Source organism: Phyllobates terribilis, unplaced genomic scaffold, assembly GCF_046119375.1.
Source record: "Phyllobates terribilis strain yellow unplaced genomic scaffold, ASM4611937v1 Scaffold_5__5_contigs__length_657084704, whole genome shotgun sequence".
Classification (NCBI taxonomy): Eukaryota; Metazoa; Chordata; class Amphibia; order Anura; family Dendrobatidae; genus Phyllobates; species Phyllobates terribilis.
The window spans coordinates 25,959,929-25,985,272 of record NW_027362765.1 but is presented as its reverse complement, the minus strand read 5'-3'; the positions used below and the strand labels follow the sequence as shown (position 1 = coordinate 25,985,272).

Genomic DNA, 25,344 nt, shown 5'->3' with positions numbered 1-25,344 from the left:
CCTGACCCCTGATTCAAACGCCTGAGTTCTGCCTCAGCAATGAGATTCTATCAGGATCGTCATATAATTGCCCCATAGCTGAAAAAAATTCTTCTACAGACCTTAAACACGGATTATTAGGTTGGAGAGAAAAGGCCCAACCCTGTGGTTCATTGCGCAAAAGTGACATAATAAAACCAATGCGCTGTAATTAATTCCCAGAGGACCTTGGTCTCAAACAAAAATATAACAAACAAGCATTTTTAAAGGAAAAAAAAATCTTGCTGTTTACCATAAAAAACATCAGGCTGTCCTACCTTGGGTTCCACAAAATGCACTCCAGAACAGCTACTTGCTGTAGCCCGGCCACCTCCAGAGACAATCCCTGCAAGCGTTGAGCCAAATCCTGGACGGAAACCATACTGATCCCCGAATTTCTTTCCTTTTAGTTCTTTGGGCTGGACTTACTGTTATGATCTGCAACAAGTACTAAGGAAAGATAGGGGAAAGCTGTCCCTACAGTAAGACTAAGCTGAATCCGTACAAGGTAGCGGGCTGACTGTTCCTAGCGAACAGACCCGCCTTAGTCTTTGGCTAGTCTGAACGAAGACCTATAGAATAAGGGGAGGGGTCCCTAAAAGAACTAAGGACTGGGTCAAAAATGGGACACCTCCTAAACAGAGAAGTTGTTGCAGAGACAAAAAGACAAACTGACAAAAAGGTACTAGAGGTCCCAGAAGGACCAAGCGAACTGACAGAGAAAGGCACCGAAGCTCCTGGCTAGAGAAACTGTCAAACACTGAAGTCCAGCACAGCCAAAAGGGCGGAGCTGGAATATAAAGGCAAATGGTCACATGACTGCAAAACACAGGAAGGAAAAAACAAACAGAGGGTTCTAACAGCTGCATAGGGATACACTTCTTACCCTCTCTCTCATGTGACCTTCTTTTGTTCCTCGTGATGCAAGGCACATGGAGGAGAGAGGGACACAGCCAGTGAGTGCAGCTGAGAGTGATGACTCTCAGCTGCACTCAGCCGTCCACCAAGAGCAGACTGAGGTGGACAGCATCCACAGACTGACAAGAAGTATGATTACTGCCTGTACTACAGCCCCCTCCCCATTCTGACTGGTGAGTAAGGCTACTGCCCCACTATCAGTATATGGCCAGTATTTTTTCTGAGGAGTGGGAGCCAAAACCAGGAGTGGGTGATAAATGCAGAATTGGTGACTTGTTTCTATTACACCTTTTCTCTGATTGTTCCGCACCTGGTTTTGGCTCCCACTCCTAAGGCTTTTTCTGGTGTGAGGAGACATGTGAAACACTCCTCCTCTGGCAGCTCCCTCCTCTGATATGCAAGTCCCATTTAACTACACACCTTCTAATCAACCTCCTGTGTTTATTGAAGCTGTTTTACAAGACCCTTTCATTGTTAACTCTTATCATTGCTTCCCTGCAGCTGGCTGAGAAAACAATGTTTGGGTGGGCAGTGATAGGGTTACATTTTGTAACTTGTGCAAATAGCTTTTATAAAGGACAGTGTGTGCACATTAGATTATGGTCTTGTTCAGGAGGTTTAAAAAATGGGCCAATCACATCGCAAAATGTGTCCATGATGGGCTGAGGGTTCGTTTAGGTTATATACGCATGTCGCGTTTTCCTTTGCATTTTTTCCAGCATTTGACAGTCCCAGCAAAGTGAATGAGATTTCTGAAGGCTCATACACATGACACATTTGAAGCAGTTTTCGCATCTGCATCACGTCAATTCTTTAAAGAGGTTGTCCGCTACAATAAATAATTAGACAACCAACTAAAACAGTGGAAAGAAGTATTTTTGTAAATACCTCTTGTTGCCATTCTTGCCTGTAAGCGGCGCTATCGCTGCTCGCTCAGTCCACATCACATGACCCGGCTGCAGCCGCTGCTGACATCCGCTGAATTCACTTGAAGTTCCGCATTCAGCCAGGCGTGACCCAGTTGCACGCACCCCCTGATTGATGGGCTGTGGACAACATTGCACCCCCCTGATTGATGGGCTGCGGGCGGCATTTCACGTCACAGCCCAGTATCCAGCGCACACCTCCCTAAGACCACTGTACATAAGTGTCCATTAGTCAGACAGGGGCCAAAATAATGTCTTTCTGGCCTCTGTCTGGCAGTATATATCAATGGCTTCCCAGTCATGTAACTTTGGCTGCATAACCATTTAAAATAAACACTTTCTCACAACCCGGCTACCTGAGGGCAGAACACCCGGCCACCAACCGCTGAAAAGTACACAAAGCACACCGGGCTCCTAGAGCAGCTGCCCACTGTTGCCCCCTAGAACTGTACAGACCACATTCCCCATTCAAAATAACCACTTCCAGTTCAATAACCCGTATACAATGACCTCCCTTATTAATTGTCAGGGACGGCACCAGCAGGATCACACAGTATCCCACCGCTGCCACCAATTTGTCAGGGATTCCACCCACACACAGGACGACACCGGGGAGATCACACAATATCTCACCGTGCCGTCACGCTGTCCATATTTCGTCCGGAGTCGCGAGCACGCGATCCAGACTACTCTCTACGTAGGTATCGGTAAGGGACCAGTGAGCGTATGGCTCAACACCCTGGGTTCCACAGACTGGACTCCGTGTTTAACGCCCTCCGTACGGTTACTGTCAGCTTCACGATAGCCCAATTATTAATACTCTCTGCCACCACCGGCCGAGTTTGAAATAGAATACAGGCCTGGCCAGGCGCCTGCGTTTTGGTAGCGTATATGGCTTCGGGGAAGGGAACGATTACAGAACAACAGAAACTGAACTATTAAATTTTATATTTAATCCAAAAGGGAGGCAGTGTTTAGGAAAAATATATACAAGGATGTTACAAAGGGGACATTAAAATACATACGCAGTTGCATAAAATAAACATGAGGAAAGAGACGATAACTTACTTACACTATACGATCGCGGAGACGATTCAATATAGGTGGAGGAGGGGCTCTCCAGATTATGCTGTTATTGAACAGGACCCGTTGCTTATAATTCTTATTCCCCCCTGGCAATGAGTGCTCTTGTCTTCTCCATGGGTTCTCTTATACCTAAGGGGAGATCTGGCCCCATGCCCCTTGTGGTGACATCATGTGGGCCGGTCTCCAGCCTGTACATTTTTATTAAAAACGCTGACTTCTGCGATAACTCATCGCTCGCCATTTTTTCCCCTTATGATTTTATCTTTATTTTGATATCACACTTCACATAGCTGCAGTCTGCTATTCTGGTGTTTTTGCGCTACAGCTCCCTGATTTTGGTTACAGCCCTGGAAAACTACCTATACATTCCTTGGCTGATTTGGTCACTACACATATGGGTCCCATTACTGTCGGACCTATGGAACTCACAAGATTTCATATTTCATATCGGAGTCAGTGCATCTAGAAATTCCCCTTTGAAGCTCGGGAAGTAGCTTCAACAGTTACATGCAAATTAGTGCCAGCCTGCGTTTTAATTACCTCCTGCGTCTTTCAGGGACAAGATGCTTGCTTCTTAACGAAGTTATAACACTCCTTGCCTGGCCTTGTTTGCATAAACTATTTACCAGGCGTGGACTAATTTAGGCTTTTGTGCTGAGCAGAAGGGGAATAAGGGAGGGGGGTGAACATCTACGTCAGGCAGATATGGAAGAACATTTTCCTGATATTAATATTTTATAATATTCCTGACATTAATCTATACTGTTTTCTTCCTGACAACATTTTTCCCATTTAGAGTGTCATTCATGTGCCTTCTCAAGTTGTCAGTAAGTTTAGTACGGAAATAAAAGCTATGGGAGCAATATAATAGATTGCTTGCATCCTTTTTATTTGCACACCTAACTAGCCCAATACAGTATATTACACTTCTCGCATGCCACAATCTTCCCCGTAGAGGCACAACATATTTCATGAACATTCACCATACACTAAGTGGGCCTGTTTGCTCTCAAATACCAGGGCTTAATTTCAAAAATCTTACATACCCCTGCAGAATTTTTGCTTTCTTGACCTTGTTTCAGAGAATATGAATGATAAAAAAGCTTTTTCTCCACTCATGGTTATTTGTTGGGTGAATGCATTTATTGTCAAACTACTGTGTTTTCTCTTTTTAAATCTTAATGACAACCAAAAACACCCAAATGACCCTGATCAAAAGTTCACATACCCTCGTGATTTTGGCCTGATAACATGCTCAGAATTTGACACAAATGGGTTTGAATGGATGGCTATTAAAAGTAACATCATCACCTGTTTTCTTGTAATCAATGTGTGTTCCTAAAAGCTGAGTGAGTTTCTGGGATCCAGACTGACTCAGTCAGCAGTGTTTAAACTATGATTAACAAATGGAAAATAAGGGGCTCTGTAAAAACCAAACCACGGTCAGGTAGACTAACAAAGATTTCGGCCACAACTGCCAGGAAAATTGTTCTGGATGCAAAGAAACACCCACAGATAACATCAGCTGAAATTCAGGAATCTATGAAAACTAGCGGTATAGCTGTTTCAAGATGCACAATAAGGAGGCACTTGAAGAAAAATAGGCTGCATGGTCGAGTCGCCAGAAGAAAGCCATTACTGCGCAAATGCCACAAAGTATCTCGCATACAATATGCCAAACAGCACGGAGAAAAGCCTCAAAACTTCTCGAGCAAGGTAATTTGGAGTGATGAGACCAAAATTGAACTTTTTGGCCACAACCATAAACGTTACATTTGGTTAGAGGTCAATAAGGCCTATGGTAAAAGTTGAAGGAAAGATGAATGCAGCTCATTATCAGCAAATACTGGAGTCAAATTTGCACTCATCAGCCCGGAAGCTGCGCATGGGACGTACTTGGACATTCCAACATGACAACGATCCAAAACACAGGGCCAAGTCGACCTGTCATTGGCTACAGCAGAACAAAGTGAAGGTTCTGAAGTTGCCATCTCAGTCTCCTGACCTCAATATCATTGAGCCACTCTGGGGAGATCTCAAGCGCACAGTTCATGCTAGACAGCCCAGGAATTTACAGGAACTGGAGGCTTTTTGCCAAGAAGAATGGGCAGCGTTCCCATCTGAGAAAATAAAGAACCTCATCCACAACTACCACAAAAGACTTCAAGCTGTCATTGATGTTAGAGGAGGCAATACATGGTATTAAGAACTGGTGTATGTGAACTTTTGATCAGGGTCATTTGGATATTTTTGGTTGTCATTAAGATTTAAAAAGAGAAAATACAGTAGTTTGACAATAAATGGCTTCACCCAACCAAGAACCATGAGTGGAGAAAAAAGTTTTTTTTTTATCATTCATATTCTCTGAAACAAAGCCAAGATAGCAAAAATTCTGCCAGGGTATGTAAACTTTTGAGCCCAACTGTATACCTGGATTGGAGGCCATGTATACCTGGATTGGGGACCATATATACCAGGATAGGGATCATATATACCTGGATGGGGACATATTTATATTCGGCTTGGGGAGTATATATACCAGGGTGGGGGATATTAGTATAAAATCGGGGTACATTACCCCTATAACAGTGTCTACAGCAGATACCCCTCCTCCATAACAGTGCATCATGACCACATTTTTTGCTTCAATTTTTTTTCCTAATTTTCTCCTCTAAAACCTAGCTGCATCTTATGGTCCGGTGCATCTTATTGTTAGAACCTTGCTGTTAGTTTTTTTTTCCTTTGCTGGTCACATGACCTTGTTGGCCTATTTAATCCTGCTCCGCCCTTCTGGCTTTGCTGGACTTCATTGTATATCTACTTTCTAGCTAGCCTGTGCTCTGTATCTAGCTCTGTTAGTTTGCTTGGTCTACGGACCTCTATGTTCTATCTATTTTGTTTGTTCGTCTGTCTGCTACTATTTCTGTTAGGAGGTGTCCCATATTCCTCCCAGTCCTTAGTACTTGTAGGGATTCCCTCCCCACATCTATAGGTCTCCGTACAGACTAGATTAGGACTTTAGCAGGTCTGATCGCAGGATCAGGTTCCCTGTTACATCGTAGGGATTCAGCTGAGTCCTATAGTAGGGACAGATCTCCTCTCTTTCCTTAGCTTTGGTAGCAGAACATAACAGTAAGTCCAGCCTGCAAATTCTCTAAGGAAAGATTTTTTTTTTTTTTTTTTGTTCCATCATGGTGTCGGTTCAGGATTTGACTAAACACCTGCAGGGACTCTCTCTGGAAGTGGCCGAGCTCCGTCAGCACGTGAGTAACTGTCCTGGAGCATATTTCTTGGAGCCTAAGGTATGTTTGCCGGATTTATTTTTTGGTGAACATCGAGAATTTTTTTCATTTAAAAATGCTTGCTTATTGTATTTTCGTTTGAGACCCAAGTCCTCTGGGGATGAATCCCAGCGCGTAGGGTTCATAATGTCACTTTTGCGCAAAGAGCCTCAGGAGTGGGCCTTTTCTTTGCAACCTAGTGATACATGCTTCAGATCAGTGGATAGTTTTTTTTTCTGCTTTAGGATTATTATATGATGATCCTGACCGTGTGGCATCAGCTGAGACTGAGTTGAGACGTTTAAAACAAGGATCAGGTAATGTGGAAAAATATTGTACTCATTTTCGTCGTTGGTCCACTCAAACAGGGTGGAACGATTCTGCTCTGAAAAGTCTATTTCTTGCTGGGCTCAGTGAAAGGGTTAAAGACCTGCTAATTGCTTATCCTACACCTGAGGATTTGCAACAGGCTATGCAATTAGCTATACGGGTGGATAGAAGACTGCGTGCTAGGGTTAATGAGAGCAAATCCTCTGCTATGTCAGTTTCTGGTTATGATAATGTGTGTACTAACAGTGGTGAACCGATGGAGATTGGATCGGTGGCACCTCGCTCTCAAGAAAAAGACCGTCGTTTTTCGGAAGGCTTGTGTTTCTATTGCGGAAAATCTGGTCATTTGATTAAAGGCTGTGAGCTTCGTATGAAGAAAGAAAAAAAAAATGGTCAGTCACGCCCGTATTGCCTGTTTAAATTCCAAGGGTATATTTTTAGCTGCTTCCACGATTGCTCAGGAAAAATTAATGGAATTTCGGGTGTTTGTTGATTGCGGGTCTACACTGAATGTAATTGATGGGGGATTCGTGGAAAAACTCAATTTAAAACCTGAACCTTTATCATCCCCCATTGCTGTGGTTTCTGTGGATGGCTCCCCTTTGAAGAATATTACTCTCAAGGTCAGTGAATTTCCTCTCACTATTAATGGTGTTCACCATGAGAAATTGGATTTGGTAGTGTTGAATAACTTGCCTTCTCCAGTAATATTGGGTTTGCCCTGGTTAAAATTTCACAATCCTGTACTGGATTGGTCTACCAGTGAAATTAAATCCTGGAGCCATAAATGTTATGACAAGTGTTGTAACGGGCGTATTGCAGCTTTGGATAGGGGAGAATTGCCTGTTCCTATTCAGGATTTTTGGAGAGTTTTTTCTGAGAAAGAATCGCAGGTTTTGCCTCCCCATAGAGACTATGATTGTTCTATTGAATTTGTCCCTGGAGCGATTCTTCCTAAAAGTCGTTTATTTAACCTTACTATTCCTGAGAGGAAGGCTTTGGAGGAATACATACAGACAAGTTTGGCCGCCGGTCACATTAGGCCCTCTAAGTCTCCTGTGGCGGTTGGATTTTTTTTTGTAAAAAAAAAGGACGGCGGTTTACGTCCTTGTCTGGATTTTCGTGAGATTAACAAAATTACGGTACGCAATCCTTACCCACTGCCATTGATTCCTGATCTGTTTAACCAGTTATTGGGGGCCAAGTGTTTCTCTAAAATTGACCTTAAGGGGGCATAGAATCTGTTGCGCATGAAGGAGGGTGATGAATGGAAGACTGCTTTTAACACTCCTGTGGGTCATTTTGAGAATCTGGTTATGCCTTTTGGTCTTACTAATGCTCCTGCATTTTTTCAGAATCTGATTAATGACATCCTTAGACCTTTGATCGGTAAAAATGTGGTTGTGTATTTGGATGACATTTTGATTTATTCGCCAGATCTGGAGTCTCATTGGCGGAGCGTGCGTGAGGTATTACAGTTATTAATGGACAATTCGCTTTTTGCTAAGCTGGAGAAATGTGAGTTCGCTGTACAGAGAATTAGTTTTTTGGGCTACATTATCTCCAGCCAAGGTTTTGAGATGGATCCGGTTAAGGTTCAGGCTGTGCAGGAATGGCCTAGGCCTATTGGTTTGAAATCGATACAGAGGTTTTTGGGTTTCGCCAATTACTATAGAAAATTCATAAAAAATTTTTCTAGTATTGTCAAACCTCTGACTGATCTCACCAGGAAAGGTGCTGATGCGGTTCAGTGGTCTTCTGAGGCCATTGAAGCTTTTGTGTATCTCAAGGAGAGGTTCACCTCTGCTCCCATCCTTATGCAGCCTGATGTTACTAGGCCGTTTTTGGTTGAGGTTGATGCTTCCTCTGTGGGGGTTGGCGCAGTATTGTCTCAGGATAACGGGGATGGATTACATCCCTGTGCCTTTTTTTCAAAAAAATTTTCGGAGACTGAATTGAATTACGATATTGGTAATCGGGAATTATTGGCTATTAAACTCGCATTTGAACACTGGCGCCACTTCTTGGAAGGTGCGGAATTTCCCGTTCAGGTTCTTACGGATCATAAAAATCTGATATATCTTGATGCTGCCAAGCGCCTGAATGCCCGTCAGGCTAGGTGGGCACTGTTTTTCTCGCGGTTTAATTTCTCCGTTACTTACATCCCTGGTACTAAGAATGTTAAGGCGGTTGCCTTGTCTCGCAGTTTTTCTCCCATAATCGGTGCTGAGAAAGAGGAAAACATTTTACAAGAAGGTGTTGTGATAGCTGCTTTAGACTCCGTTTTGGAAGATGAGATTCTTAAAGCTCAGGAGAATGCCCCATCTAACACTCCTCATGGGAGGTTGTTTGTGCCTGGGACCTTTAGGAGAGATTTGTTTGTTGAGTGTCACGAATCTCGGTTGGCAGGTCATCCCGGAATCTCTGAGACCAAGAGACTGGTGGGTCGCAGTTTTTGGTGGCCTGGATGGCAGAAGGAAGTCATTAAGTGGGTGCGCCAATGTACTATATGTGCTAGATCTAAGTCCTCACATACTCCTGCTGCGGGGTTACTTTGTCATTTGGAGGTCCCCAGTGCTCCTTGGACACATTTGGCTATGGACTTTATAACTGACCTTCCCCCCTCTGAGGGTTTTACTGTCATCTGGGTGGTCGTGGACCGTTTTAGCAAGATGTGTCACTTGGTTCCCTTCGTCAAACTGCCCTGCGCTAAAACTCTCGCTAAGGCCTTTGTCAAGGAAATTGTCAGACTTCATGGCGTTCCTACTGACATTGTTTCTGATAGGGGTCCTCAGTTCGTGGCTCGTTTTTGGCGTGCCTTTTGTGACAGGTTGGGAATTCATTTGTCGTTTTCGTCCGGATATCATCCTGAATCTAATGGCCAGACAGAAAGGAAAAACCAGGATGTTGAGCAGTTCTTGCGTTGTTTTGTGGCAGACAATCAAGAGGGGTGGTCTGAGTTTCTGCCACTTGCTGAATTTGCTCTGAACAATCATACATCTTCTTCTGCTGGTTGTTCGCCTTTTTTTTGTTGTTCTGGGAGACATCCGTCGTTTGGGTCGTTCTCCAAGTTGGGATCTGCCGTGCCTGAGGAGGAGAATTTTTCCGGTGATTTGGAAAGAGTTTGGACGGATGTGCGTGGTAATCTTCAGGAGGCCAACAGAAAATCTAAAGACTACTTTGATAGGAAACGACAGGAGGTTTTGTTCGCTGTTGGTGACATGGTTTGGTTGTCCTCTAGGAATCTGCGGTTGAGGATTCCTTCTAAGAAATTGGGTCCCAAGTTTGTAGGGCCCTTTAAGGTGCTTCAGGTTGTCAACCAATCTGCTGTTAGGTTGGAGGTTCCTACCTCCTGGAGAATTAATCCGGTCTTTCATGTCTCTCTGTTAAAAAAAGCTGTTGTGTCGGATGGTGACGCCTCTGCCTCTGTTCCTCCGGTGGTGGAGGACGGGGAATATGAAATTTCTCGCATCCTTGACTCTAGACGGTATAGAGGTAGTTTGCAGTATCTTGTGGCCTGGAAAGGTTTCGGACCCGAGGATAACTCTTGGGTGAGGTCAGATGATGTTTCCGCGTCCAGACTTATCAGAGCGTTTCACAGGAGATTTCCTGATAAGCCTGGTCCTAGGGGATCCGGAGGATCCTCTTAGAAGGGGGGGTACTGTTAGAACCTTGCTGTTAGGTTTTTTTTCCTTTGCTGGTCACATGACCTTGTTGGCCTATTTAATCCTGCTCCGCCCTTCTGGCTTTGCTGGACTTCATTGTATATCTACTTTCTAGCTAGCCTGTGCTCTGTATCTAGCTCTGTTAGTTTGCTTGGTCTACGGACCTCTATGTTCTATCTATTTTGTTTGTTCGTCTGTCTGCTACTATTTCTGTTAGGAGGTGTCCCATATTCCTCCCAGTCCTTAGTACTTGTAGGGATTCCCTCCCCACATCTATAGGTCTCCGTACAGACTAGATTAGGACTTTAGCAGGTCTGATCGCAGGATCAGGTTCCCTGTTACATCGTAGGGATTCAGCTGAGTCCTATAGTAGGGACAGATCTCCTCTCTTTCCTTAGCTTTGGTAGCAGAACATAACACTTATAGTTCGAAAAATACAGTATATGAATCTCTTGCATTATATGTTTTCCCTTATAGGTGTTAATATCGCACCTGCTGTGACATTTATTGGTTCTCGCTGTGGCATTTTTTTGTAAACTGCAGCAATATCTTATCCTTTGCTACGCCGTGTGAGCGCCTCCATGCGACTGACTGGTGCTTTAACAGCGGGGGCGTTCACTCGGTGTCGATGGACTCGAACTACGCTTGCACCAGTACGGGGCGCTGTTTGACATCCTGACATTATCTGAGGCCCAGGGCACATGTACGATTTGCGATCTTAACCTCTTGTGTCTGGAATACCTGCACATGCGCCCTGGAAGATCCTGCTGCCGGCGTCCATGCGCGATACACCATTTGGGGACACTTGTTCTCACTGCATTAGCCCTCTAGCATTCTGGGAGTGTCATCAACATGGTCCCTTTATAGAGTGAAACAAGCCTTCAGCTATACACATAATCAGCTGGGCATCTATTTCCACTGTCTACAGATATTAGCTGACATGTCTCCTCACCATACTGTGTTTTTCTATCTCGTATTGTTGGGATTGTTTATAAATGGATTAATAGACATTGATATTTTGGATGATTTCTTTGTTAGCTGTATATGCAACAATAGCAATAACAATGTTGGGAAGTAAAGACATACACCGTTGTTTGATGTGTGATCTAAAGTATATAAGTTTTATTAGTAGATGTCAGGTAATCAAGAGAATGTAGTAAAATAGTAAAGATAGTAACAGAATAATGATTTCACATTACTAAGCCACCACTGCTTGAGTCCTCCAACAGTCTCTGTATTTCCGCGTCAGTCCCAACAAACTTGTGTTTGGGAGCATGGAGGAGATGACTTGGTCAGCAATTCAACTGATGTTCCACTCCGTACGAGACAAGACAATAGAACATCTACAAATTATATCTCCTCATGTTTCCCCTTATTATTGCCAGTAATTGTAGTATTACATTGGATTCTTTATGATCTAACATCGGCTCATCTTCTTCACATTCAGGTCCCTACGATATCGGATCTTCTCGGTGAAAATCTTCTATATTTAGACAATTTTTTCAGATTTACCCATCAAAGATGGATATGGACAAGAACAAAATGGCGGAGCGGCTATGTCAACTCACCCTAGAGATCCTCTTCCGGCTTACTGGAGAGGTAAGAGATTCTGATGACGTCACATTACATCATTCTTATCTATGGGAATAACAGATGGTCAGAACTGGAGAGGTGAGGACTCTGGAAATGTCTGTAGTGAGATTTATTAATGTGTCTCTCCACAACCAGGATTACACAGTAGTGAAGAAGACCTCTAGTGAGCGCTGTCAGGCCCCTGTGTCTGAGGGATGGGTAAGACCACTGAGCCCAATCACGGGGCCTCCACCTCACCCCCTGATACATGAGGACATCAATGACCAGAAGATCCTAGAACTCGCCTACAAGATGATTGAGCTGCTGACTGGAGAGGTGACACTGCTGGGATTGCTGGGACATTATACAGTAATGCTATTCTTGAAACGGGGGGATGACGGTATCATTGTATGTGTCAGGTTCCTATAAGGTGTCAGGATGTCACCGTCTATTTCACCGTGGAGGAGTGGGCATATTTAAAAGGACATAAAGATCTGTACAAGGACGTCATGATGGAGGTTCCCCAGCCCCTCACATCACCAGGTAATAGACGGGGCTAAATACACACGGCTTATAATTATCTATATGTAAAGAATGAATTCAGTCCCTGTATGTGTTTCCTCCAGTTCTATCCAGTAAGAGGACAACACCGGAGAGATGTCCCCGTCCTCTTCTTCCACAGGACTGTAAACAAGAAGATTCCACTGTTCCTTGTGATCATCAGGTAGATGGAGAGAAGGTGTCATGAGATCTCCCCTATGATGTGTAGACTGCTGTGAAGGTCTTCTGTTCTATTCTGTTCTATCTTGTTTTATCCACCAGTATTATATGTGTTATACTTGTGTAATGAGATTGGTGGACATGGCAGGATTAGACCTGATCATAGAAGTGACTTCTCCATCTGTCAGTGACTTTTGCAATGTTTGTTTCAGGGTGAAGATCTGACCCATATTAATACTACAGAGACATACGCAAGGATTGATGAGCGGTGTAAAGAGGAGATTCCTACAGATAACCATCCAGGTGAGTAGAAACCACTTAATCTAGAGAGGTCACAGATTCTTCTCAGTCATCAGCTTTCACTGCTTTTTTGGTGGTGAAGTCCGGACATATGAATCAAATCACAGAAAAAACATCACCAATGTAATTTCCAAGAGGCCAACCAACATTGTCTATTAAATTTGGCTTATATCTTCAAGCTTAACCACTGTCACCACTGATAAAAACAATAATCAGACAGGAAAACAAAACATCGGAGTATATTGATATAATATTACAAAGTCTCTAAAGTTAGTCATATAGGGGTTGCAATTGGGGGCATGGTCCCCTCATTTGGGATACACCCGATGATCATATACCCCCCTATAAGTTCTGGGGTGTAAACTCTATATCATAGGTTAGACAATGGATAACCAAAATCACTCCGTATAATCAGTATTCAAAACTAAATAAATACCCAGCCGGGTATGCGAGCAGGCAACCATATTAAACAAATGGCAAACTGGAAGTGAGTACTGATAGACACTTCACTTCTCAAAATACTGAAAGGAATAAGTTACTCATCTCATGTTATGGGAGTCTCTCCTCCCGAGCAATTCTTCGTAAGTACATCCATGCTGGTTGTGCACGGCATTTAGTGGATCTCTAATTGAGATAATATTTTAAGCTTTATTTGATTAATAAAAGATTATTTTATGGGGGTTATTTGTTAGATGTATGGTCTGGACATATCACAATCATGTGATCACCATTCTGCCATTAGACCCCTACAGTTTCCTCCACCTGATACTTTTCAAATTAATTTGGGCATTGAAAGCCCTTCTTCTATAGAGCTTACAACCTGGAGGATCCACCTACCCCCTGGAATTATAAGATGCTGACCCTTACCTGCCCAGATCTGTAAGTTACAAAGCCAAATGACGGCATATGTAGAATGTGCTGACAAGTTAGAAAATCATTCGAAGAAAATTATTATGATGGGCCCCTTAAGAGAAAGTGGAGGGTAATGATGCTGTTGGCTTCCTAGAGTCCTGATATCTTATTGGATGAATCTACCTTCTCTTCTGTGCTGCTGAATGTGCTCATATGGTCCCTATAAGACCAGGTCCAGTCTTTGTGGCCAAAATTCACTTTTATTATCGACAGCATTAAATGAGCAGTGAAGGCCAAGTGTGAATTTCTCTACAATAACAACAGAGTTTCCCTTTATCCTGAATTTGAATGGCGGCGTACTTGCATAGTGCACCATCCCGGCCCGGTTACTTCCTGTCTCTTGTAGCTGCTGTGGGCACACCCCTAATGCGTCTCCAGCCTATTGCTGTCTGTCACTGGATATTTAAACCAGCTCCACCCTGAAACTGGTGCCTGAGCAACTCTTACCTTCAGAGGGCTCCTTGCCTCTGATGTGCCAGGTCCCGTCCTGTCCCATTCTGTTTCTTGCCTGTCCGCCAACCTGGGGGCTGTATTCCCAGGCCTGTCTGAACTATCTCCTAGCCTGTTTGTCCGCCTCTCTGGGGGCCGTATACCCAGACTCGCTCCTGTATCTTGTTGCTGTGTCAGTTCCTGTCTGAACACTCTCCTAGCCTGTTTGTCTCTGTGTCCATACCTTCCCTTTTGCTGCAGTCTCTGAACCTGCACCTAACTCCTACTCGATGTCTCTGTACTTCTGTTGTGAGTTTAGAGTCCACTCGCTACTTCATTGCAATTACCTTGTGTGTATCTTTTCACTTCCAGTCTATTCAGTGTGAACAGAGCCCTGTCCTCTCTGCTTTGCCTTGTTCACCGCTCTGGCGGTTCCTCTCTGCTCTGCCTTGCTTACCGCTCCGGCGGTTCCTGCCTGCTCTGCCTTGCTTACCGCTCCGGCGGTTCCTGCCTGTTCTGCCTTGCTCACTGCTCCGGCGGTTCCTGCCTGCTCTGCCTTGCTCACCGCTCCGGCGGTTCCTCTCTGCTCTGCCTTGCTCACCTCTTCGGCGGTTCCTCTCTGCTCTGCCTTGCTCACTGCTCCGGCAGTTCCTGCCTGCTCTGCCTTGCTCACCGCTCCGGCGGTTCCTGCCTGCTCTGCCTTGCTCACCGCTCCGGCGGTTCCTGCCTGCTCTGCCTTGCTCACCTTTCCTACGGTTTCTGCCTTGCTCACTGCTCCGGCGGTTCCTGCCTGCTCTGCCTTGCTTACCGCTCCGGCGGTTCCTGCCTGCTCTGCCTTTCTCACCGCTCCGGCGGTTCCTGCCTGCTCTGCCTTGCTCACCGCTCCGGTGGTTTCTCCCTGCTCTGCTTGCTCACCGCTCCAGCGGTACCTCTCTGCTCTGCTTGTCTACCGCATCTGCGGTTCTGTTCCTGAATCCCAGTCTGTACTGGACCCTATCCAGCCTGTGCTCCAACCTGCTTGTACCTCCCCGTCTGCACGCCAGCCGTACTTGTCAGTACCCTCCTGTCTGCATACCAGCCGTGCCTGCCAGTATCCTCCTGTCTGCACTCCAGCCATGCCTGCCAGTGCCCACCTGTCTGCATGCCAGCCGTGCCTGCCAATACCCACCTGCCTGTTCCTGTATTCCCCGGTGTGGGTCAACAACCGTGTCCGGGGTCTGGCCTGGAGTAGCACCTGGTCCCTCTGCTCGGTTCCTCCCTGGTGCACGGCGTCGTTAGCCGTCGTGCGACCTTGGTCGGATCAGGTTGATACTTAGTTACGCCCGTCCAGGCACTCTCCGGTTCATGGCACAGTGGAATCACTAAATCACGCACATGCCAGTCAGCCCGGGCGTGTGCATAACAGTTTGCTCAGGCCATGGTTCCCGTTGAGCCCCACGGCCCTTCGCTCTCAGAGACATTTGAATCCTTGTCTGGCGAATACGTGCACCAAGAAAAAATTTTTTCGCAAGCTGATGTCCAGGCGATTTACGCACCAGTCCAAATGGAGCTATCAGCACTCGTTCCTGCGGATCCGCCATGGTACTATGGGGATCCAAAACTAAGTCGTTCGTTTGTGGAGCAATGCATGCTGCATTTCAAGTTCTATCCTCACTATTTTCCTACCGATCGGGTTAAAGTGGCATTTATGATGTCCTACCTAGTGGGTGATGCCTGGAAATGGATCACCCCCCTATGGGAAGCATGGGATCCTATCGTCTTTGACCTGCAGGCCTTCCTGGTGGCCTTTCTAATGGTCTTCGATGACCCCAATCCTGATGGGTAATGTGTGTGGATAGCTCACCAGTTCTCCATCCCGAAGAGACTGCTGCCCACCTAGAATCCACCCAGGATGACTACACTCCGCAGAATACTTCTCTTCCCAACCTCAAGAGGCAGTCCAGACGTGCAAGGCGTAGAGGCAAACCAGCACGCCAGGTTCTGTCCTCCCAAAGACCTTTTGTTCCCCAGCCTGCAGAAGCAGCTACCCGCACTGAATCCATGAAGGTTGACCATGTTCGTCAGGCGAAGCAGAGGCCGGAACTCAGTCACAAAATCGGATTGCGGTCCCGCTGCGGTTGTTTGGGACCCCCTAACGGTCTTTGTCCAGAGAGGGTTGGAGAATCCCAAGACATTAGGCCTGTAGGAGAGGCTGTCCTTGGCCTTAGTGTTTCCTCTCCACAGATGACCCTTACTGTCTCCGTGGCAAGTAAAAGCCTCAGATTAACCGGAAGTTTCGGGCTTAAAGCCTTGAAGAGTCAGTGTTTGATTCCCGTCCGAAAACTCCAGAAGCCGGTTTGGGCATTGTCAGCGGAAGGACGAGCCCTACTCAGAAACAGTCAAAATATGTCTGTACAAATTAAGCTCCAGATTGGAGCATTACACATGAAGAAGCTTATAATCCAGGTGCTGACTGGTTTACCCACAAGTCGTCCAGAGCCGAGAGATCTAGTGCCCGCTCAGGTCTGGAGACCCTGTATGGTGTATCCTGGGGGACTGCTAAGGTACAAGGGGTGTCCAGTCCCCATATCTTCAGGACAGTCAGCAGTTTCTTCTTCTTCTTCACCAGATCTGCTAGTCGCTGACTCTCTGGGCGCTGAAGTCTCCGAAGGAAGAGAAGCGGAGGCAATGTCCCCACACAGTCTCGACGATTGTACCAATGATCTGGCTTCAGGTACCGTCCCGCCTCAGACATGTCATCTCTAAAACCAGACTTGAGATGGTCCCAAAGCAAGGACCCTCCGTCTCTAATAAATCTGGTCCTATGTCCATCAAGGCGGTAATTACCCCCGTGTCTCTGCACCCCTCCAACCAGGCGTTGGACCTCCAGTTGTCTCCTGAATGCCCCGGGGTGCTACCTGTTAAACGGAGAGAGACTTTCCTACACCCGGTACGCCGCCCACTTCATCCAGTAATCTTGGCAAAATGTACTTTGAAGCAGTGATTACCCCCGAGTCTCTGCATCCCTCCAACCAGGCGGAGGACCTCCAGTTGTCTCCTGAATTTCCCGGGGTGCTACCTGTTAAACGAAGAGAGACTTTCCTACACCCGGTACCTGGTACGCCGCCCACTGCATCCAGTAAGCTTGGCAAAGTGAATGTCAAGGTGGTGGTTACCCCTGAATCTCTGCACCCCTCCAACCAGGCGGAGGACCTCCAGTTGTCTCCTGAATCCACCAGGGTGCTACCTGATAACAAATGGAGAGAGACTTTTCTGTGTGCTGTTCCCGGTACTTCACCCACTTTATCTGTTGCTGAGGATGGCTCGATGGGAGGAAGCATCCTAGTTACCAAGATGATGAGACCAGTTTCGTTTCCTCTAATGGACAGAAGAGGTAATCCTCTTGAAGAGAAGGATTGGCCTCCAAATTCTCTTCAGATGACTCTTGCAGAGGGGTACTGTAACATACCTGGCGGCGTACTTGCATAGTGCACCATCTCCCACTATGCAAGATCGCAAACTTAATCTTCGGTCCAGTCTGCCAGCCTGGCTTCTGTTCTTGCTGTCTGCTTGTCCCTGTCCTGACTGCTTAGGGCGGCGGCCCGGTTACTTCCTGTTTCTAGTAGCTGCTGTGGGCACACCCCTAATGCGTCTCCAGCCTATTGCTTTCTGTCACTGGATATTTAAACCAGCTCCACCCTGAAACTGGTGCCTGAGCAACTCTTACCTTCAGAGGGCTCCTTGCCTCTGATGTGCCAGGTCCCGTCCCGTTCTGTTTCTTGCCTGTCCGCCAACCTGGGGGCTGTATTCCCAGGCCTGTCTGAACTATCTCCTAGCCTGTTTGTCCGCCTCTCTGGGGGCCGTATACCCAGACTCGCTCCTGTATCTTGTTGCAGTGTCAGTTACTGTCTGAACACTCCCCTAGCCTGTTTGTCCGCCTCTCTGGGGGCCGTATACACAGACTCGCTCCTGTATCTCGTTGCAGTGTCAGTTCCTGTCTGAACACTCTCCTAGCCTGTTTGTCTCTGTGTCCGTACCTTCCCTTTTCCTGCAGTCTCTGAACCTGCACCTAACTCCTACTCGATGTCTCTGTACTTCTGTTGTGAGTTTAGAGTCCACTCGCTACTTCATTGCAAGTACCTTGTGTGTATCTGGTTCTGCTTTTCCCTTCCAGCCTGTTCAGTGTGAACAGAGCCCTGTCCTGTCTGCTTTGCCTTGTTCACCGCTCCGGCGGTTCCTCTCTGCTCTGCCTTGCTCACCGCTCTGGCGGTTCCTGCCTGCTCTGCCTTGCTCACCGCTTCGGCGGTTCCTGCCTGCTCTGCCTTGCTCACCGCTCCGGCGGTTTCTGCCTTGCTCACTGCTCCGGCGGTTCCTCTCTGCTCTGCCTTGCTCACCGCTCCGGCGGTTCCTCTCTGCTCTGCCTTGCTCACTGCTCTGGCAGTTCCTCTCTGCTCTGCCTTGCTCACCGCTTCGGCGGTTCCTGCCTGCTCTGCCTTGCTCACCGCTCCGGCGGTTCCTGCCTGCTCTGCCTTGCTCACCGCTCCGGCGGTTCCTACCTGCTCTGCCTTGCTCACCGCTCCGGCGGTTCCTGCCTGCTCTGCCTTGCTCACCGCTCCGGTGGTTCCTGCCTGCTCTGCCTTGCTTACCGCTCCGGAAGTTTCTCCCTGCTCTGCTTGCTCACCGCTCCGGCGGTACCTCTCTGCTCCGGCTTGCCCACCGCTCCGGCGGTTCTTCTCTGCTCTGCTTGTCTACCGCATCTGCGGTTCTGTTCCTGAATCCCAGTCTGTACTGGACCCTATCCAGCCTGTGCTCCAACCTGCTAGTACCTCCCCGTCTGCACGCCAGCCGTACTTGTCAGTACCCTCCTGTCTGCATACCAGCCGTGCCTGCCAGTATCCTCCTGTCTGCACTCCAGCCGTGCCTGCCAGTGCCCACCTGTCTGCATGCCAGCCGTGCCTGCCAATACCCACTTGTCTGTGTGCCAGCTTAACCTGCCTGTTCCTGTATTCCCCGGTGTGGGTCAACAACCGTGCCCGGGGTCTGGCCTGGAGTAGCACCTGGTCCCTCTGCTCGGTTCCTCCCTGGTGCACGGCGTCGTTAGCCGTCGTGCGACCTTGGTCGGATCGGGTTGATACTTAGTTACGCCCCTCCAGGCACTCTCCGGTTCATGGCACAGTGGAATCACTAAATCACGCACACGCCAGTCAGCCCGGGCGTGTGCATAACACTTTTAAAACCAACGAACTTCAAAGAGGATTGTGATAAACTACATAAACATCACACGTGTGCCATGATATATATCTAAGCTGTGCATGTCTCATGGCTGTAATATACATTTATTCACCTCTGCAGGAGATGTGTTGGCATGGCTCAAGCCCTGGTTTCATGGCTTCACTCCATGTCATTATTTCCATTATGTTTTCGATACTAAGGAATTCAGATTACTGCACAATCTCTCCGGTAATGTGGAGCACTAATACCTTCTCTACTCTTCTGGTCAGAACTCATAGGAGCTTCTATGGTCCACCATAAATGAGTGCAACTCTGGTCTAGTGTTGTAGTTCTCCCCCTGAACATATGTTCTTATTGTATATGTAACATGTTTTTTTATGCTATGTCTCCTTTTTTTGCGAGTTCATTCTGTATGATATGTTTGATTGTGGTGGGATCGGCCTGTCTCACTTATATTAGTCTGCAATTCCCTTGTAGTCTTTAACCCCTTCACGACCTTTGATGTATCAATTCATCATGGTCGAATATGGGTTCCCGACCTTTGATGTATGCGTAATTCATGGCTATCGTGCGCATCACAGGAGCTGTGCCTACGTGATTGCCGTCGAGAGCTCAGAATACGTGACAGCCGAGATCCGGCTGTCACTGCCAGGAGCGGCTGTTTAACCTCCTAAATGCCACAATCGATTGCAGAATTTGGTAGGCTAGGAGAGTGAGGAGTCTCCCTCTCCTGTCTAATCGGCGTCCCCCTGAATTCACCACGAGGGCCCGATTATTGTCATGACAACTTGTCCTGTTGAGCCATGCCACAAGCACGGTCTAAGAGGCGTCTGTAAGTGTAATATTGGCAGGTATAGTGCATTGCAATGCTGGTGCAATTTCTCCTGTTAACCTTTTGAAAAGGAGAAATTTAGGGCTAAACCAACATTTTTGTGGGAATAATGTATTTTTTCATTTTCAACGTTATAAAATTTTGTGAAGCACCTACAGGTACAAAGTGCTCACCACACCTCTAGATAAATTCCTTGACAGGTGTAGTTTCCAAAATGAGGTCACTTATTGGGGGTTACCACTGTTTAGGCATATCAGGATTTCTGCAAATGCAACATGGTGTTTACTATCTATTCCAGCCAATTTCGAGCTCCAAAAGTTGAATGGTGCTCCATCCCTTCCAAGCCGTGCCATGCACCCAAACAGTAGTTTTGCACCACATATGGGGTATCTGCGTACGCAGGAGAAATCGCACAGTTGTATGGTCCACTTCTTGCATATGATTTTGAGCACTTTGAGGGGTGTGTTTTTTTAAATGGTGTCACTTTTGGGTACTTTCTGTCACATAGGCCCCTTAAAGTTACTTCAAATGGGATGTGATCCCTAAAAAAAAAATTGGCTTTGTAAATTTTTTGGAAAAATTAGAAATTGTTGATAAAATGTTAACCCTTCTAATGTCCTAATTTTTTTATGTTTCAAAAATGATTTTTAATATTTTCAGAAATAAACGCAAATCATATCGACTAAAATTTACATGAAGTACAACATGTCATGAAAACACCTTCTCATAATCACTGGGATTTATTGAAGCGTTTCAGAGTTATTACCTCATAAAGTGACACTGGTCAGAATTGAAAAAAATTGGCCTGGTCAGGAAGAAACAAATCACTTTTGAAATTACTTTGAGGGGCTTAGACTTTTTAGATAGAACCAATAGGGCAGAGAAAATACAAAATCAGGAGACACAAGAGTAGTCCGTAAACGGGCCAGAGTCACAAGCTGGGAGCTGAGCACCAGTGCCATCCTCAGAATGAATGATGGCGGCGACTTGTGTCAGAAGCAGACATCGCAGGAGCAGATCTCAGAGGATATCTGAAACACCATTTATAGAAACTCTGTTACAGAATGACAGAAAATTAAAGCAGAAGAAAACCCCATAAAGTGACTCCATTTTGTAAATTATAACCATTAGAGAATTAATCTATAGGAGTAATGTCTATTTTGACACCTCAGTGGAGGCTTGTTTTTGTGGGATAAGTAGAAGTTTTTATTAATATTATTTTCACCTATGTGAGGACCTGGCCACTTACTAAATACTTTTCCAGCGCTGAGCACCCATTTTCGTCGATCTTATTTTTGTGTTTTGTTAGAGATTTGCTTGCTGTGTTGTTTTTGTTTTAGTGATTTGTTTGCTCATTAGTTCAACCTCAGGTATCAATTCCATTCAGTGACCTTATCTCAGGGGCCTTGGGCCACTGTTCTCTCAGCCAAGGGACCCTTTGTGTAGATGGGAAGCTAAAGCCCCCATCTCACATAGCGAGATCGCAGCTGTGTCACGGTTTTGGTGACGCAACAGCGACCTCACCAGCGATGTCGCTATGTGTGACACTTTGCAGCGATCAGGCCCCTGCTGTGAGGTCGCTGATCTCTGCAAAGTGTCCTGGACCATTTTTTGGTCGTTGCCCTCCCGCTGGTCAGCACACATCGCTGTGTGTGACCAGTGGGAGCAGCGATCAGGCTGGTAACCATGGTAAACATCGGGTTACTAGGGGCACACGCGCACCTAGTAACCCATTGTTTATCATGGTTACGAGCCTGCTAAAGTGAGCGGTAACCTCCCGCTCACTGTAGCAGAGTGGTAACCATTGTAAACATCGGGTTACTAGGTGCGCATGTGCCCCTAGTAACCCGATGTTTACCATGGTTACCAGCCTGCTCCTGCTTCAGCAGCAGGCTGGTAACCAGGAGCAGGACATCGTGGAAAGATTCTTTCCACGATGTCGCTGCTCCCCTGATCGTTGGGGAGCCTGCCTGTTTGACAGCTCACCAGCGACCACATAGCGACACAGCAACGATCCCTGACAGGTCATATCGTTGTCGGGATCGTTGCAGCGTCGCTAAGTGTGACTTGGCCTTTAGACGCAGAGGAGCTGACACCACAGGAAGTCTCACATGCGAACCCAGGTGAAGGCTTTGTCCTGAGAAAATATCTCCACTAAGGCACACTTAGCTGTAGTAGGGAGGGGTGAGCACTTCTGCCCATTCAGGTGGCTGATCCTTGTGCAGGAGAAAGAGAAGACTCATTTTCTAGTCAGACCGAGAGCTGGGTGGTACCATGTGCTGCAGGCGTGATATCCATCATATGAAGGAGCATATGCTGTGACTGCCAATATACCGGCAGATACAAAAAGCTGTGGGCCAACCAAAAATTGGGTGACAGTGGGTATCACCTCATACGGGGCAGTGGAACTACTGATCCCGGGTTGGAAACTCAAGGACTGAGAGAATTGCCCGTTGAACATTTACCTGGAATTGCTGTTTACTGTGCTCGGTAGGAATAAAACTAATTGCATCGTTAACCTGCGTAGGTGATTATTAAAATCCACAACCGCATATCGTTACAACCTACATAACAATTTTTGGTGGCTTTTTATTCCAATATTTGGGAGGCAGAATAAACTAAACAGTTGAACACCACACTCTAATAGTTCATGCTTTGAGGTCTTCTATTAGTTTGTGAACTGTCATTGTCTAAGTGAATAATTAAATTTTACTACATAATTTCCTATTTCTATGGACACTTTGAGAAGAAATATTCAAAAATATAAATTTCAAAGATATTTTATTAAAAAATATATTTTTTTTTTGGCAGATGGCTGTACAATGAGATCTGAGGGACAGCTGACTTCAATTTTTAAATCAGATGACCTTGAGATGACACAGGATACAATTAAAGTGAAAGTCATTACTCCAGATATACCATCATCCCTTCACAGCAAATATGTATCATCTGATGCTATGGAAGAGGTCCTATCTTCTGATTCATTACAGACTACTAAGAAAAGCAAAAGTCAGAAAAGAGGCATTGAAAAACAAACTACTGTTAAAGCAAAGAAGCCAATTACACATTCAGAATATGGAAATAGTTGTCCTCTCGAAACCTCTTTTGTTAAACATCAAAAAACTCACACGGAGAAGAGATTTTCTTGTTCCAAATGTGGGAGAAATTTTAACCAGGAATCAGATCTTGTTAGGCATGAGAGAATGCATACTGGTGGGGAGAAGCCATATTCATGTTCTGAATGTGGAAAATGTTTTACATTGAAATCAAATCTTATAGCACATCAGAGAAGTCATACAGGGGAGAAGCCATATCTTTGTTCAGAATGTGGAAAATGTTTTGTACAGAAATCACAGCTTGTTAAACACCAGAGAACTCACACAGGGGAAAGGCCTTTTTCATGTTCAGAATGTGGGAAATGTTTTGGACATAAAACAACACTTGTTGCACATCAGAGAATTCACACAGGGGAGAAGCCTTTTTCATGTTCAGAATGTGGGAAATGTTTTGCACAGAAAATATCGCTTGTTAAACATCAGAGAAGTCACACAGGGGAAAAGCCTTTTTCATGTTCAGAATGTGGGAAATGTTTTTCAAATAAATCATTTATTGTTATACACCAGCGAACTCACATAGGGGAGAAGCCATATTCGTGTTCAGAATGTGGAAAATGTTTTATAGATAAATCATACCTTGATAGACACCAGAGAACTCACATAGAGGAGAAGCCTTTTTCATGTTCAGAATGTGGGAAATGTTTTGTAGAGAAATCACGCCTTGTTAGACACCAGAGAACTCACATAGAGGAGAAGCCATATTCATGTTCAGAATGTGGAAAATCTTTTGTACGGAAATCAGTTCTTGTTAGTCACCAGAGAACTCACACAGGGGAGAAGCCATATTCATGTTCAGAATGTGGAAAATGTTTTGTAGAGAAATCATATCTTCTTACACACCAGAAAAATCACACAGGGGAGAAGCCTTTTTCATGTTCAGAATGTGGAAAATGTTTTGTACGGAAATCACACCTTGACAATCACCAGAGAACTCACACAGTGGAGAAGCCTTTTTCATGTTCAGAATGTGGGAAATATTTTAAACAGAAATCGCATCTTGTTATACACCAGAGAACTCACACGGGAAAAAAGCCTTTTTTTTGTTCAGAATGTGGGAAATATTTTAACTATAAATGGTATCTTGTTATACACAAGAGAATTCACGCAGGGGAAAAGCCATTTTCATGTTCAGAATGTGGAAAATGTTTTACAGAGAAATCATCGCTTGTTAAACACCAAAGAGCTCACACAGGAGAGAAGCCATATTCATGTTCAGAATGTGGGAAATCGTGGGCATATAAATCAAGTCTTGATAAGCACCAGAGAATTCACACAAGGGGGAAGCAATGTACATATTAAGAATGTGGGAAACGTTTTAAACAATGATGCTATTTTCTTAAACCTCTAAAATCCCACAAGGGGAGAAGCCATTATCATACCTGAAATGAGAAAAATGAATTACTAGAAAACATTTTGTTCAACATCAAATATAACGCATATGGGGAGAAACTATATATTATTGACAAATTGTACAAAAACCATATAACAGACAGTCGTCAAATTAAACGAGAAAAGGAAATTAAATTAGAACTTACTGTTTTTGTATTAATAGACGCACGTTTAACACGGTGTAGGGATCGTACTCACTTGGGTGCAATGGGAGGCAAACAGGAGCCATGTTCCTTTAAATGTCCATAACCGTTTATTTGCTTCATAAACTGGTCAAAAGCAAAATGCAAACAAAAACAAAGAAAACAGTCCTTTTAGCAAAGTCTCTGGTTAGCCAGCGCTGTGGTCACACAAGCTGGTAGGAGTCCAGTACACGGCCCAGTCTGGAGACAACCACACACAGTAGGCCTTCTCCCTCCAGACACACAGACCATGTGCCAAACAATAGCCTCCATTTTATAGGCTGTTAACCACACACAGAGTTGAGGTATGTGGATAGCTAGACCCGCCCGCCCATCTCTCTAAACTACCCGTAACCCGGTCCCAGGTGCACCAAATTATCCTTTTTGTGATGTAACCCGGAGTGTTTCTCTAGTGCATGTAAGCACTGAGGCCAGCCATCTGTGTGACACATGCCTC

The 25,344-nt window shown here is 45.6% G+C and overlaps 1 pseudogene; it reads left to right on the top strand.

Moving 5' to 3' along the window:
• The window catches only part of LOC141271771 (uncharacterized), a 133,671-nt pseudogene extending 108,749 nt beyond the window's left edge, over positions 1 to 24,922 (top strand).
• Positions 24,923 to 25,344: the final 422 nt, after the last annotated feature.